The sequence below is a fragment of the Acomys russatus genome, chromosome 3, assembly GCF_903995435.1.
Source record: "Acomys russatus chromosome 3, mAcoRus1.1, whole genome shotgun sequence".
NCBI lineage: Eukaryota > Metazoa > Chordata > Mammalia > Rodentia > Muridae > Acomys > Acomys russatus.
The window spans coordinates 55,050,891-55,067,777 of record NC_067139.1 but is presented as its reverse complement, the minus strand read 5'-3'; positions in this window follow the sequence as shown (position 1 = coordinate 55,067,777).

The window sequence follows — 16,887 nt, the reverse complement described above, 5'->3', positions numbered from 1 at the left end:
TCTTAGAACTGCCTCCCTCTCCCAGAAACACACAGTTGCCATTCCATGATGCAAGAATATCTGGGCAACATATTGGTCTTAATTTTTTTTTTTTTAAGTATACAAAAAGGCCAGGCGTGGTAGTGCACATCTTTAGTCCCAGCACTTGAGGAGGCAGAGGGAGGCAGATTGCTGTGACTTCAAGGCCAGCCTGGTCTACAAAGCTAGTCCAGGATAACCAAGGCTATACAGAAAAATCCCTGTCTAGAAAAACAACAAAATGCTGGCAAGACTGTCGAGGAGAGAGGAACCCCTTAAACAGTGTTGTTAGGAATGTAAACTGATGCAACCTTTATGAGATCACCCGGAATGTTCCACAGAAAACTAAAATTAGGTTGGAGAGGTGGTTTAGGTAGTAAAGTAAAAATGCTTGACGTGTGAGCATTAGGGCCTGAATTTAGACCCACCAGCGCCATGTAAAAAGCCAGGCTCAGCAGCTGCAATGTATAACCCTAGCCAGGAAAGCAGAGGTGGGAGGACGCTGGTCTTTCCTAGCCAGCTAGTCCACCTAATATGAGAATTTCAAGTTCAGTGGAAAACCCTTTCTTAAATATAAGTTGGAGAGTGATTGAAGAAGGCCCCAGGCACTGACTTCTGGTCCCCACATTCTCTCTCTCTCTCTCTCTCTCTCTCTCTCTCTCTCTCTCTCTCTCTCTCTCTCTCTCTCTCTCTCTCTCTCTCTCTCTTACACACACACACACACACACACACACACACACACACACACACACACACACACACGAGGAACCTGAAAATAGGACAACCATATGATCCAGCCGTACTATTCTGAGGTCCACCTGAAGGAGGTTAAGAAGTTATGACACCACAGAAATACTTGCACATCCTCTCAGTTTCGACTTTATCACAATAGGCAAGGCAAGAAACCAGCCTCTATGTCAATCAACAAATGAATGATAATGAGAACATGACATACATGTACAAAGGAGATTTATTTAGCTATGAAGAAGAATAAAAGCCTGGAAAGAGGCCCTTACAAGATGCCGAATCTACAAATGCCTTTAGTTTTTAGGTTTTGTTTTTGTTTTTTAAATAAATCACCCAGTCTACTTGTTTATATGCTTCAAATTGACCAAGGCAGCAAGCACCCTCACCAGTGTTATTTTTGGTGAGGGCTTATGGTGGGTTGTCTTTTGTTGTGTCTCCCCAAAACAGAAAGTGCACACAAGCTCCAGTGTGTCTTTTTAATCCCTTTGTGAGGGTTCCATCACCAGGACCCAATTACCTCTGCAGAGGTTCACATACCTTGGGCATTAGGGTTGAAACATGTGGATACAAACTTTAAGATCATCCCTGGTAAAATGATGAGGCAGGAGGAACTCCCAAGATGCTCTCCTCCCAGCTCTGCTAAACTGACATGTAGGACTTCCCACATGTTCACATCCGTCTTAGACTTCCTGGCACTACCTTCTTGGCTAAATCCCCACCTAAGTCACCAGTAATAAATCATCAATCTGCATTGCATTGCTTTTGATTTGGGGTGTAATCTTCAAGCCTATGGTATTCTGGAACAATATTCTTAATGTTACAATAGTTTTTTTTAAAAAAATTATCTTCATGTTTCTAGATGCAGTTGAGTGCAAACTTAAATTTAAAAACAGGATAAAAAGAATCTGAGAGTGACTAAGTGGAAACAAAATTACAGGGTCATTTGTCTTCACAAGGAAGCCAGCTATTTAGAGTTATGTGTGTACATTTCTATGGTGGAGGCTTGAGTTACAAATGAAAAAATATTTTAAAGATGTTATTAGTCATCTTCTGTATGACTATGGCATATTGGCTAAGTCGTAATCCAACACACTTCCCTAAAAATTAGCTCTTGAACCTAAGTTACTGATGCTTTAATTTCTCCCACATTAGGCTGTTGTCCAGTAGCGCTTTCTGTAACTTTTTAAAAATTAATTTATTCTTGTTACATCTCAATGGTTATCCCATCCCTTGTATCCTCCCATTCTTCCCTCCCTCCTGTTTTCCCCTTATTCCCCTCCCCTATGACTGTTCCTGAGGGGGATTACCTCCCCCTGTATATGCTCATAGGGTATCAAGTCTCTTCTTGGTAACCTGCTGTCCTTCCTCTGAGTGCCACCAGGTCTCCCCCTCCAGGGGACATGGTCAAATGTGAGGCACCAGAGTATATGAGAAAGTCATATCCCACTCTCCACTCAACTGTGGAGAATGTTCTGACCATTGGCTAGATCTGGGTAGGGGTTTAAAGTTTACCGCCTGTATTGTCCTTGGCTGGTGCCTTAGTTTGAGCAAGACCCCTGGGCTCAAATCTGCCTATCATAATGTTCTACTTGTAGGTTTCTAGGACCCTCTGGATCCTTCTACTTTGCTATTCTCCCATGCTTCTCTCATCTAGAGTCCCAATAGGATGTCCCCCCCCCCTCTGTCCTAGTTTCCTGGTAAGTGAAGGCTTTCATGGGACATGCTCCTTGGGCTAGTGTGCAGATATAAGTAAGTATATATCATTTGACTCTTTCTGCTTCTGGGTTAACTCACTCATTATGATCATTTCTAGCTCAATCCATTTATCCACAAATTTTGGGAATTCCTTGTTTTTAATAGCTAAGTAGTATTCCATAGTGTATATGTACCACAGTTTCTTTATCCATTCTACTACTGATGGACACTTAGTATGTTTCCATGTTCTGGCTATTATGAATAAGGCTGCTATGAACATGGTTGAGCAAATTTTCTTGTTGTGTGCTGGAGCATCTTCTGGGTATATTCCAAGGAGTGGAATAGCTGGGTCTTGAGGAAGCCCTATTCCCATTTTTCTGAGATAGCACCAGATAGATTTCCAAAGTGGCTGTATTAGTTTGCATTCCCACCAGCAATGAAGGAGTGTTCCTCTCTCCCCACATCCTCGCCAGCATGTGGTGTCGCTTGAATTTTTGATCTTAGCCATTCTGATGGGTGTAAGATGGACTCTCAGAGTTGTTTTTATTTGCATTTCCCTGATGACTAAGGAGGTTGAGCATTTCTTTAAGTATTTCTCAGCCATTTGATATTCCTCTTTTGAGAAATCTCTGTTTAGCTCCAAGCCCCATTTCTCAATTGGGTTATTTGATTTGGTAGTGTTTAGCTTCTTGAGTTCTTTATATATTTTGGATATTAGACCTTTGTCAGATGTAGGGTTGGTGAAGATCTTTTCCCAGTCTGTAGGCTGTCGCTTTGTTCTCTTGACAGTGTCTCCTGCCTTACAGAAGCTTCTCAGCCTCATGAGGTCCCATTTATTAATGGTTGACATTTAGGCCTGGGCCATTGGTGTTCTGTTCAGTAAGTTGTCTCCTGTGCCAATATGTTCCAGGCTCTTCCCCACTTTTTCTTCTAAGTGACTTAGTGTCTCTGGTTTTATGTTGAGGTCTTTAATCCACTTGGATTTGAGTTTTGTGCAAGGTGACAAATATGGGTCCAGTTGCATTTTTTTTACACATAGACCTCCAGTTAGACCAGCACCATTTGTTGAAGATGCTATCCTTTTTCCATTGAATGGATTTGGCTTCTTTGTCAAAAATCAAGTGACCATATGTGTGTGGATTCATATCTGGATCTTTGATTCGATCCCATGGATCAACCAGCCTGTTGCTGTGCCAGTACCATGCTGTTTTAATTACTATTGCTTTATAGTACAGTTTGAGATCAGGTATGGAGATTCCTCCAGAGCACCTTTTATTTTACAAGATTGGTTTAGCTATTCTGAGTTTTTTGTTTTTCCATATGAAGTTCAGAATTGAACTTTCAATGTCTTTAAAAAATTGTGTAGTTATTTTGATAGGGATTGCATTGAATCTGTAGATTGCTTTTGGTAGGATGGCCATTATTACTATGTTAATTTTCCCGATCCATGAGCAAGGAAGATCATTCCATCTTCTCAGGTCATCTTCATTCTCTTTCTTCAGAGTTTTGAATTTTTTTTTTCAAACAAATCCTTCACCTGCTTAGTTAGAGCAACTCCTAAATATTTTCTATTGCTTGTGGCTAATGTGAAGGGTGTGGTTTTCCTAATTTCTTCCTCTGCAAGCTTGTCATTTGTGTATAGGAAGGCTACAGACTTTTGTGAGTTAATTTTGTATCCAGCCAATTTGCTGAAGGTGTTTATCAGCTTTAGGAGTTCTCTGGTGGAGTTTTGAGGGTCCCTTATGTACACTATCATATCATCTGCAAATAGGGATAATTTGACTTCCTCCTTTCCCATTTGGATCCCCTTGATCTCCTTTTGTTGTCTTATTGCTCTGGCTAGAACTTGGAGTACTATATTGAAGAGATATGGAGAGAGTGGGCAGCCTTGCCTTGTTCCCGATCTTAGAGGAATTTCCTTGAGTATCTCACCATTTACTTTGATTTTGGCTATTGGCTTGCTGCATATAGCCTTCATTATGTTGAGGAAAGTGCCTTGTATCCCCAATCTCTCTAAAACTTTAAACATGAATGGGTGTTGGATTTTATCGAATGCTTTCTCTGCATCTAAAGAGATGATCATGTGGTTTTTTATTTTCAGTTTGTTCATATGGTGGATTACATTGATGGATTTCTGTATATTAAACCATCCCTGCATGCCTGGAATGAAGCCTACTTGGTCATGATGAATGATATCTTCGATGTGTTCTTGTATTTGTTTTGCAATTATTTTATTTAGTATTTTTGCATTGATGTTCAAAAGAGAAATTGGTCTGAAATTCTCTTTCTTTGTTGAGTCTTTGTGAGGTTTAGGTATCAATGAGACTATGGCCTCATAGAATGAATTTGGTAATTTTCCATCCATTTCTATCTTTTGGAATAGCTTGAAGAGTATCGGTATTAGCTCACCCTTGAAGGTCTGGTAGAATCCTGCACTGAAACCATCTGGCCCTGGACTTTTTTTTGGTTGGGAGACTATTTATGACTGCTTCTATTTCTGTAGGGGAAATGGGACTATTTAGCTTGTTTATCTGTTCTTCACTCAACGTTGGCAAGTGAAATTGATCAAGAAAATCGTCCATTTCCCTTAGATTTTCAAATTTTGTGGCATATATGCCTTCAAAGTAGGATCTTATTTCTTCAGTGTCTGTTGTTATGTCTCCCGTTTCATTTCTGATTTTGTTGATTTCAATACTGTCTCTCTGCCTTTTAGTTAGAGTAACAGTCTGTCTATCTTGTTGATTTTCTCAAAGAACCAGCTCTTGGTTTTGTTGATTCTTTGGACTGTTTTCTTAGTTTCTAATTTGTTAATTTCAGGCCTGAGTTTGATTATTTCCAGACGTCTACTCCTCTTGGGTGTTTCTGCTTCTGATTTTTCTAGGGCTTCCAGTTGTGTCGTTAAGATGGTTATGTGCGATGTTTCCAATTTCTTTTTAAAGGTACTTAGTGCTATGAATTTTCCTCTTAGCACTGCTTTCAATGTATCCCACAAATTTGGGTATGTTGTTCCTTCATTTTCATTGAATTTCAGAAACTCCTTGATTTCTTTCTTTATTTCCTCTCTGACCCAGGTGTCATTTAGCAGAGAGTTGTTTAGTTTCCACGTATGTGTAGGCTTTTTGTTATTTCTGTTGTTGTTGAATTGCAGCCTAAGAGTATGGTGATCTGATAGGATACAAGGTATTATTTCAATCCTCTTGTATCTATTGAGGCTTGCTTTGTGACCTACGATGTGATCATTTTGGAGAAGGTTCCATGGGGTGCAGAGAAGAGGGTATATTCTTTCTTGTTTGGGTGAAAGGTCCTATAGATATGTTAGATCCATTTGACCCATGGCATTTGTCAATGATGTTATTTCTCGGCTTAGTTTCTGTTTCAATGACTTATCCTACAGTGAGCATGGGGTGTTGAAGTCTCCCACTATTATTGTGTGGGGATCGATGTGTGGTTTAAGCTTTTTTAGCAGATCCTTTACAAATGTGGGTGCCCTTGTATTGGGAGCATAGATGTTCAGAATTGTGATGTCATCTTGGTTGACTTTACCATTGATGAGTATGAAGTGTCCTTCCTCATCCCTTTTGATTAATTTTGGTTGAAAGTCTATTTTTTTTTTATATTAAAATGGCTACACCTGCTTGCTTCTTGTGACCATTTGCTTGGAATATTTTTTCCAACCTTTTACCCTGAGGTAATGCCTATCGTTATGGGTGCGATGTGTTTCTTGAATGCAGAAGAATGTTTGGATCTTGTTTATGCACCCATTCAGTTAGTCTGTGTCTTTTTATTGGAGAATTGAGACCATTGATGTTGAGAGATATTAATGACCAGTGACTGTTAAGAGTCTTAATTTTGATGTTGTTTCCAGTCGAGCATTTGTGTAGTTGTGTTTTTGCCATGGGATAGTTATCTATTTCCTGAGTAGATTTGGTTGTAGCTTGACCCTTTGGGATGGAGTTTTCCTTCTACTACCTTCTGTAAAGCTGGATTTGTGGATAGGTACTGTTTGAATTTGTTTTTGTCATGGAATATTTTGTTTTCTCCATCAATGGTTATTGATAGTTTTGCTGGTAAAGTAGTCTGGCCTGGCATCTGTGGTCTCTTGGGGTTTGCAGGATCTCTGTCCAGGCCCTTCTGGCTTTTATGGTCTCTGCTGAGAAGTCGGGTGTAATTCTGAAAGGTTTACCATTAAATGTTATTTGGCCCTTTTCTCTTGCAGCTTTTATTATTTTTTCTTTGCTCTGTATGTTTTGTGTTTTGATTATTATGTTACAGGCAGTTTTTCTTTTCTGGTCAATTCTATTTGGTGTTCTGTAGGCCTCTTGTATGTTTATAGGCATCTCTTTCTTTAGATTGGGGAAATTTTCTTCTATGATTTTGTTGAGAATAGTTTCTGGGCCTTGGAGTCTGATATCTTCTCTTTCTTCAATGCCTATTATCCTCAGATTTCTTCTTTTCATGGTGTTCTTAATCTCTTGAATGTTTTGTGTCAGGAGTTTTCCAGATGTGGCATTTTCTTTAATGGTTGCTTCAAGATCTGTGATTGTATCTTCTAGACCTGAGATTCGTTCTTCCATCTCTTGGATTCTGTTAGAAAAGCTCACCTCTGTGTTGCTCGCCTTCTCTGAGGTCTTACATTCTCGTTTTTCTTCTGTCTGTGTGTTTATCATTGACTCCATTTTCATTTTCAGATCTTGAACTGATTTTTTGATTTCTTTCATCTGATTGTTTGTATATTCCTGAGTTTCTTCCATTGCCTCTTTATAGGTCTTCAGAGCTTGACCGTTTTATTTATTTCTTTCATCTGGTTGTTTGCATTTTCCTGCAATTTTTCCAGTTCCACTCTATGTGCTTCTTTTCTGTCTCTCACCTGTTTGGCTGTGTCTTCCTGCATTTGATTACAAATTTTATTTGTTTCCTCCATTATCATCCTCATTACTAAGGATTTGAGGTCATTTTCTTGTATTTTCATTGTATTTGAGTTCTCTGGGTTGTTTTCTTTGGGATAGCTGGAAACTGGAGACGCCATGGTTTTTTTTTTTTTTTCGTATGCTTTTATGCTGTTTTTTAGACATCTTGCCGTCTTTGTTTTTGTTGGGTAGCTTCCAGAGTTGGATGGAGGGAGTCTGATGATAGATTCACCTGTTTTCTCGCAATTTCCCTAGGCTGGAAGCTCTAATGCTTCACTGGTGTGGATCTTAGGAGGTTAGCCCTGTTGTTTTGGACTCTCACAGCCAGTGATCCTCAGCTCCCCTGTACTGTGGGTCCTGAAATCATTCTGGGTCTCTGAATGCGCATTGGGTCAGGCCAAGGTATCCACAGCCTTCTGTGTTCCCTGCCAAGTCCAGCCAGGAACACTGGGCCTGAACTACGGGCTGAACTCAGCTAGATTCTCAGGGCCTGAACCGTCTGCTGAGCTCAGCTAGGGATTCTGGGTGCAAAATGCACACAGGGTCCAGCCAGAATTTTTGGGCTGGGACTGCGCACCAAGCTCAGCTAGGGGCTTTTGGCCCAAAGTGTGTGCTGTGGTCAGTTATTGACTCAGGGCCCGAACTGTCCGCCAAGCTCAGCCAGGAATTCTGGATTCAAACTGCACACTGTGTCCAACCAGAGTCTTAGAGTCGGTGGAACTGAGCGCTCTACCCAGCCTGCATCACAGCAGGAGAACTGTGGCTGCGCTGAGCTAGGGCCTCCGGTGGAGCTAAGTGCTCTGCCCAGCCTGTGTCACAGCAAGAGAACTGGGCTGCGCTGAGCTAGCACCGCTGGTCGAGCTGTGCACTCTGCCCAGACTGTGTCACCGCAGGGGAGTTGCCCCTGAGCTGAGCTGGTGCCTAGGGTGGAACTGAGCACTCTGCCCAGCCTGTGTCACAGCAGGAGAACTGCGACTGCACTGAGTTAGTGCCTCGGGCAGAATTGCTTGCTGAGCTGAGCCAGCAATCTCCATGGCACTGCGCATTGAGCTGTACCTGGGACTCTGGGGCCAAACTGTCCGCCGAGTCCAGTCTGGGTCCCAAGGCTCCACGCGACCCAAATCCTGCCCAGAGTCCCCTCTCCCGCAGCAACTCCCACCGGCCACCATACCAATTGCCTCCACCGGAGGGCTCCGAGCTGCAAACCTCAGTCACCGCCGCCGCTGCTGCTAGTGCTGCCGGTGCCGCTGCTGCTGCTGCTGCTGCCTCTGCTGCTGCCGCTCTGATCTGAGAAAATCTGCGCTCCTCCCATGTGCAGGGGCATGCAGGTCCTCCGCACCCTGGTCCCTCCGAACTGCGGAGCACTCCCGCTGCCGTGGTGTGGGGACCTCGGTGTTCCTGGCTCAGAAATCTGTGCAGTTCCCCGAACTGTTCACTGGAGCCTCCAAACACGGTCCACACCGCTCGCCGCCATCTTGGATCTCCGCTTTCTGTAACTTTTATTTTTCTCTGTGTAGTCTTGGCTGTCCTGGACTCACTTTGTAGAACAGGTTGGCCTTGAAGTCATAGAGATCCACCTACTTCTGCCTTCCTGAGTGCTGGGATTACAGCTGTCAGCTACCACACCTGGCTTTCTGTAACATGAAGAAGAAGAGGAGGAGGAGGAGGAGGGAGGAGGAGGAAGAAGAGGAAGAAAAGTATGTCATTTACAGGAAAATGAATAGCATACTTTTTCTAATTGACTCTAAATGTTACTTAAATTGGGGGGGTTGGTTGTTTGTTTTGTTTTTCAAGACGGGGTTTCTCTGTATAGTCTTGGCTGTCTTGGACTTGCTTGTAGAACAGGCTGGCCTCAAACGCCCAGAAATCCACCTGCCTCTGCCTCCCTGAATGCTGGCATTACAGGCATGTGCCACTGTGCCTGGCTACTTAAATGTTTTTAAATTAGTCTTCAAAGTAACAGATTTTCATATGGGATGTTTATACATTTTTTTTGAGACAGGGTTTCTCTGTTTAGCTCTGGCTGTCCTGGAATTCACTCTATAGACCAGGCTAGCCTTGAACTCCAGAGTTCCATCTGCCTCCGCCTCCTGGAGTGCTGTGATTACAGGTGTGCACCCTTGCCTGCCTTATACACATTTCTTTTTGGCTCATTTACCCACCATGCTCCCACGTTCTCAAGTGCCCTTTAACCCCCAGTGTTCCCCTTTCTATTTTGTTTTACTTTTTTGCTCATACCTCTTCCTTAAAGCCTCTTCTTTCCCAATCTCACTTTTTTTTCTAGTTTCCCAGCATTTACCCATCTTTGCTTCGCCCTGGATACACATATTTAACAGAAGCTAGGATCCACTTAATGTTTTCTAGTTCATCCATTTCTTTTTTATTTTTTGCAAATTTTACTTTCTTTTGCTGCTAAATAAAATTCCACTGTATATGCACTGTGTTTTCACTATCCATTTATTGATGGCCATCTGTTTCTGTGAAAAGTATAAGAAAAAATGCAGGCCTGACCTGATGGCCAGCCTACTTGGCACACTAGCTTCTAAATAAGAAGTGTTGTTATAAAAAACTAAAAATCTCAATTGTTTGATTTTACCATTAAAGACTCAAGGAGCCAGATGCTAGGGTGAAAACCTACTATCTCAGAGAGGCTGAGAAAGCACCCAGCTGACCTTCCTTCTCAGCCAACATCCCAGAAAGAAAAAGCCAAAAGCCCTTTCTTCTTCTCTACACTGTCTTAAATAACCTTCACTCACTATCCCTCCTTTCTGTTTACTCCTTGTCAGCTGGTTTCTTGCTCCTCCTGACCTAGGGTTGACGTTATTTAGCTCTTGGATTAAAAGTCTGTGCTAGGGCTGAGCCACTCCACAACCAGAAACAGGTATTTACAGTTTGCAATCTCAGGGTTCACAACGGGGTCAAATTTCCTACAACAAAGAAGCAGGCCAGGCCATGCGTGCTCCTGAAGGCAGGACACAGAATTCTGAAATATCTGGCCTGTGCGGAGTCGGCAGTCTCCTTCAGTGTGTGCTGCTTCTGCTAGAGTAGGGGTATAAGTACTCACTATACAGCCCGAGGTAGTGTGCTGCCCAACACAGTCGACAGGCGTCCACTGTATAAGTGGATGTTCACATGCAATAAAGCAGATGATGTTCCCTGAAACCATCTCTGTGATTTGTCTCTGTGCCCTTTATCAACCCAGGGACATTGCTTTTTTGCTGGGGGATGCCACCGTAATAACGCAAAAAAACAGCAATAAACATGGATGTGTAAGTATCCCTGCCCTTTGGGTATATGCCAAGGAGTTTGTATAACTGGGTCGTATAGTAGTTTCTACTTTTAGTTTTTTTTTAAAGCCTCTACAGCCAGGTGTGGTGGTGTCTGCCTGTAATCTCTGGGAGGCAGAAGCAGGCAGATCTTTCTGTGTTTGAGACCAGCCAGATAGATCTACAAAACAAGTCCAGGATAGCCAAGGCTACACTTTTCAAAATGGCTGCATTAGCTTATATTTCTACCAACAGTGGATAAAAGTCCCACTTTCCCTATATCTACACCAGCATTTGTTGTCGTTTGTTGTCAGTGAGGTGGCTCAGCAGATAAAGGTGTTGGCAGCTAAGCCTGACCATTTGAGTTCTACCCTTGGGACCTACATAGTGGAAGGAGAGAACTGACTCCCACACATTGTCTTCTGATCTCCACATGTGCTCTGTATCACACAAGTGACTAACCTCCCATAAATAAACTTAACTCAAAAATAAATTTATATATGCATATATAATGTATATAGATGTGTGTATATAGATGTGTGCATATAAGACATGAAAGTAGAGAGGTGACTGTGGAGAGGGGAGAGAGGGGTCTAAAATGCAGAGGGAAAGGGCACATAATATGGATTTCTTTTAGTCATGAGTAATATATTTATATATAGACACATGTGTGTATATATGCACACACACATGCATGACAGAAGAAAGGGGACTAACAGGAAGGGAAGAATAGTGACCAGGATGGTGTTGGTTGTAAATATGTGCAAGGTTCAGTGGTATGTAGGAGAATAGAGTGAAACCCACTGGTAATTTTGTACTCTTTAGTTTTGTAAAAAACAAAACAAAACAAAACAAAACCTCCTAGGTAGGGGCTGTAGCTCAGTTGGTAGAGTTGGCCTACTATTCATGAAGTCCTGGGTTCAATCTAAGCACAGTGTAAACTGTGCCCAGCACTCAGGGATGGAGGCAGGAGGATCAGAAGTTCAAGGTCATCTTTGGCTGCAGAGCTTGTTCAATGCCAGCCTGAGGTATATGAGACCCTGTCTCTACAATAACAACCACAGCAAAGCCCGTGCTAACCTTGTGGGTAGTTAAAGCTCAGAGGCAATAGCGAGGAATAGCAGCTTTTTGGCTATAATAGAATCAGACAGGTGACAAAGAGCAGCCTCCTGCACAGAGGTGCAAAGGATGAATTTGGAAACTGCATGGTAGAGGTGGGCGCACTACAACATATATTTACTAGAACTCAGAGCATTGCCTGCCCATGTAAATTATTTTTTAATAAAACTCTAAAATATCCATGCTGTGGGCATCAGACCCTCTGGTATTTTTCCAGGAGCCATGAACAGCTTCACCAGGAGGACCCATGAGCTAGGATCTGGGAGTCAGAAGAAAATCTAGTGCTGTGTATGGATTGAATGGTTATGTACAATTCCCCTCTTACGTATGGATCTTAGCTTTGAATTCTCGGACTAGTGTGTTTAATTTGGAGTGCCTGTAAAGGCCAGAGAGTGGGAAAGGAATCACTAAAGGGGAAAGGGAAACAGGCCCTACGGGAAGTGGGATGGCAGAGCAGATGTGCTGTGAAAGGGAGTGGAAAAGATCCTGCAAGTGGGAAGGTTTAAACAGGGATGGGAGCAGTGCAGTGAGGGGGAAGGGTTGACCAAAGCTAAGTGTGTAGGTAAAAGCCTTATGGAAACATACTGTTTTATGTCATTTAAAAACAGTTTGCGGGTCTGGTTAAATGGCTCTGTGAGTAGAGGTGCTTGCCACCAAACATGATGCCTTGTTTACTCTTGGGAACCCACACGTGGTGGGAGGAAAATTGAGCCCAGAAAGTGATCCTTCAACCTCCACACATGTACTGTGGCTTGTTGCATCCCTGGAGCCCTAAACAAACAAACAAAAAGTGATGGAAGAACCCTGAGTAGGGGGGATAATGCTCCTCCCCGAAGACTAAGGCTGTTAAAAGTCTCAGTCCCAGTGTGAGATAGTCCCCAAAGAGCTGTGACTAAGGAGGCTCCAGGAAAACACTACAGGCTCCTTCCAGTGCTTGTGGTTGCACACAAGAATTAGATTGTAAGACCATTCTGAACACACCATACAATTGAGATACTGGGCGTTTAGAAGTGGTGTTTTCACTGTGCCAGGAGATGCTATGTGAGCTACTGGAGGAGCAAAGTCAGCAATGATTATACTCATCTGTGGACACAAAGTTACAACCTGCCTGGCAAGATATGCTTCTCAGTGAGATAGTGGCACCACTATCACAGGAGCAGTCAACTACTTTGTGATTGGATTTTAGGCCTGCCCCATAGTAGGGAACTTATGCCTGCCTCTGTGAACCTGGTTAAGAGCCTGTGACTGAGGAGGTCACAGCCTGTGGTGGTGCAATATGTAGATGTCTCTGATTCTTAGAGACTGGAGCTTTTGCTGGACCTCAGAGCCAGAGTTCATAACACACCTTGAGGTCACTTAAGACATAAAACTGACATCCTACTGGGTACTCAAACTTACTGTTCAGCCTGTTTTTGAGAGTACAATGTAATAATCAGCCTCACTTGCCTTGGATTTCCCATGTAGTCAGTGTTTACAACCTAAGCTGAAGTGTAGCTGTGATCTTCGATTTTGGCCTATTCTATGCATCTGGTCCAGAACCATGCATGTGGGTCATTTGCAGAGAGTAGCAACCACAGAGGCTGAAAACAACCCAAAGTGTTGAAACACTGGCATTTTGGTATTAGTAGATAAACAATGATGTTTCTAATACTGTTTGTTGTCACTTGGGGCCAGTTGAAGTTATTGACTTAACCCCCTGTGAACCATTTCTGTAAAGTGTCCCTCTCCTTCTCCATGTGGTGCTCTCTGTGCAGTTCAATAAAAGAAAAGGGACAGATGCACACATTCACCACACCTGGGGACAGACACAGAGGGATAGATTCACAAGACAGACTCTTCAGACAGACACGGATTGAAATTCACGCATAGACAGATGAAGACACAGGGAGCATGAAGTAGAGAACTTGAATCTGGATTCTCTCGTGGTTAAATGACTCCAAGGGGAGGCGCTTTCATTTCTTAATGCAACACCAATGCATTGTTTGTGACTCAGAGCTAATAATCACTGGTGTGTTTAATCTGCACAATAGAGTCTAGGGGAGAATCTTTATGGTGTCAAGCTGCCGTCTACATATGTTTATAATTATCCAACTCTCAACTTCATATGGAAAAACAAAAAAACCAGAATAGCTAAAATAAACCTATACAATAAAACGTCTGGAGGTATTTCCATCCCTGACTTCAAGCTATACTACAGAGCAATAATAATAATAATGATAATAATGATGATAATAATAATAATAATAATAATAATAATAATAATAAAATAACAACAACAACTGCATGATACTGACATAGAAACAGATTGGCTGATTAATGGAATCAAACTGAAGACCCAGAAATAAAATAAACACACACACACACACACACACACACACACACACACACACACACACACCCCTATGGACACTTGATTTTTGACAAAGAAGCCAAAACAATGGAAAAAAGAAAGCATCTTCAACAAATGGTGCTGGTCTAACTGCATGTCTACATGTAGAAAAATGCACATAGATCCATATTTATCACCCTGCACAAAATTCAAGTCCAAGTGGATCAAAGGCCTCAACATAAAACCAGACACTAACTCCATTAGAGGAGAAAAAGTGGGACTCAGCCTTGAGCTCAGTGGCACAGGAGATAGCTCCCTGAACAGAACGACAACGGCTCAGGATCTAAGGTCAACAATTAATAAAGCAAGCCTCTAGAAACTGCAAAGCTTCTGTAAGACAATGGACAGTGTCAATAGAACCAAGTGACAGACCACACATTGGGAAATGATCTTCACCAGTCCTACATCCAACAAAGGGCTAGTGCCCAAAATATAAAGAACTCAAAATATTAAACACCAACAAGCGAAATAACCCAATTTGAAAAATGGGTGACAGAGCTAAACAGACAATTCTCAACAGAGGAATCTCTAATAGCTTAGAAGCACTTAAAGAAATGCTCAACATCATTAGTCATTAGGGAAATGCAAATCAAACGTGTCCCTGACCCGCGGGTTCAGTTATTCGTGGAGTGGCGAGGAGGGTCACGACCTGTGAATAAAGAATAGGGCAAGAACAGAGACATGGGCCCAGGAAAACGTTGCTTATCGAGGGCCGTTTATTGTAAGGGGGTATCCAAATTTAAAGTAAGCTTCTGAAAGGGTGGGAGTAGGAAGGAATGCAGTGGAAAGTTACAAAATCTTCTGGGCCAGGCCCAAGGACAGCAGGTGTGGAGTGGGGCGATTATTCAGAAGTCGCGATACACCGAATGTTCTCTTTCTCAAGGTCAGGCTGGATCTTTGTGGTAGCCAGGCAGAATAATTATCTCAAGTATGCAGACAGCTGTGGCTTTCAGCCAGCAGGGCCTCTCAGGCACTGGGGCAGGTCAGGCAAGGTCCTATGGCTCCTGACATCTCCCCCTACTCTAACTAATACAGTGACGGGCGGGCAATTGCCAATTAACATAGTCTGGTCTCTTGCCAATCAAGGTCTCAACCAGGAGAGCGCTCGCCATCGGGATGGCGGAAGGCGGAAACCAGTGTCAAGTCAGGGCATGATACTTCACAGCTCTCTGTATTTTGCCCATGTTTGACGAAACGGGTGAGAGTAGAGGTCTGATTTCCAGAGGGCACTGATATACGCAGGGCTGTCAACCCTGTGATCGGCCCCTATATGGCCACTGATATGCTCAGAGCTTAACTGGGTGCTCAGCCCCAGCCTGGCTCTGGATCTGACCGACACCTTTTGTCTGGAGGTGGGACATTGGGTGTCAACCCACATGCAATCAGACATGCTCCCCAGGAGGCCATTAACAGCAGGCAATGTACCTCCTGTGCAGTGCTTTGCCTCGCACCCCGAACATGATGAGAATTAGGGCTTAAAGGCTGTCAGCCAAGCCTAAGGAGGCTACCTGGCCTTAGTGGCAAGAAGGCATGAATAATAAGGGCATGGTCTCCGTCTGTGTGGACACCAGCCTGTATTAGAAAACCCGACTGTACAGTAGAATGAGGGGAGATTTTAGGGAGGAGCCACTAAGAGGTGTCTTTTGCGGAGCCCTGCCAGCCAGCGGCCTCCTAGCCACTGCTTTTTGTCCAGGGCCCTGAAATTGAGGGGGCGGCCAAATGAGATTGGCCCAGGGTTGGAGGAAGTCCTGGGCATAAAGTCAGCTGGGGGGTCTTCGGTGTCCAAGCGATGATAATGGACCTGAACAGGGTTGGTAGCCGCATCCACCTGTGCTTTAACAAAATTGGAAAGGCGGTTAAGGGCCCAAGGACCAAAGGAGAGGAGGAGAATAATGCCCACAGGGGTCCCAGAAGGCTGGCAAGAGGGTGGTGAGCCAGGGGGAGGAGGAGAACCAGTTCTGATACCAGGACTCCTGTTTCTCTCTGGCTCGCTGGCGTTCCTCCAGGGCCTTGGAAACTTTGTCAAGGCTCTTTTGTGCTAAGCCTGTTTTACTGACATAGAAGCAAACATTCCTCTTTAAGAGCAGCACAGAGCCCCCCCCTCCTTGAGGAAAAGGAGGTCAAGGCCTCTGCGGTTTTGAAGAACTACCTCTGCAAGGGAATCAAGGGAGTCTTTTATTTCCTGAATCCCATCTCATATTAGAAATATCTTTATCAATAACTATCTGGAGCTCAGCAAAACCTTGTTTGGAGGTCACCAAGGAGGCAATTCCTGTACCTGCCCCCACTGCACCAAGGCCCAAAATAGTGGCTATGGTGAGGGTCGTAATGGGCTCTCTTTTAGATCTGGGGTGAATGGAGATGCCCTTATCTACAAAGTTTTGGAAGTCTTCAGGGTTGTGGACGGAAAAGCGAGGGAATAGGAGAACCGTCACACACCAAATATGTTTTTGTACAAACAAAGGGGTAAAGAGATAAGAGGCCAGGCCTGAAGAGCAGGCAAAATAAGTACCATTAGGGGCCAAGGCGAATTGGAAGGTGGTATTTAATACAAGAGTCTGATTGCAAACCTCTAATAGGGCCCTGGGGGGGGGGGGGAGCAGGATTAGATTGAGAGTGGGTGACAGGGAAAGTAAGGCGGGGAGCTGAAGTCTGTGAAAGACAAGAAGTTAAAAGCGAAAGCTGTTTTTGAAGGCAAGCGATTTCAGCAGCATCTGCGAGCTGGGAGTGAAGATGGGCTTTTAGG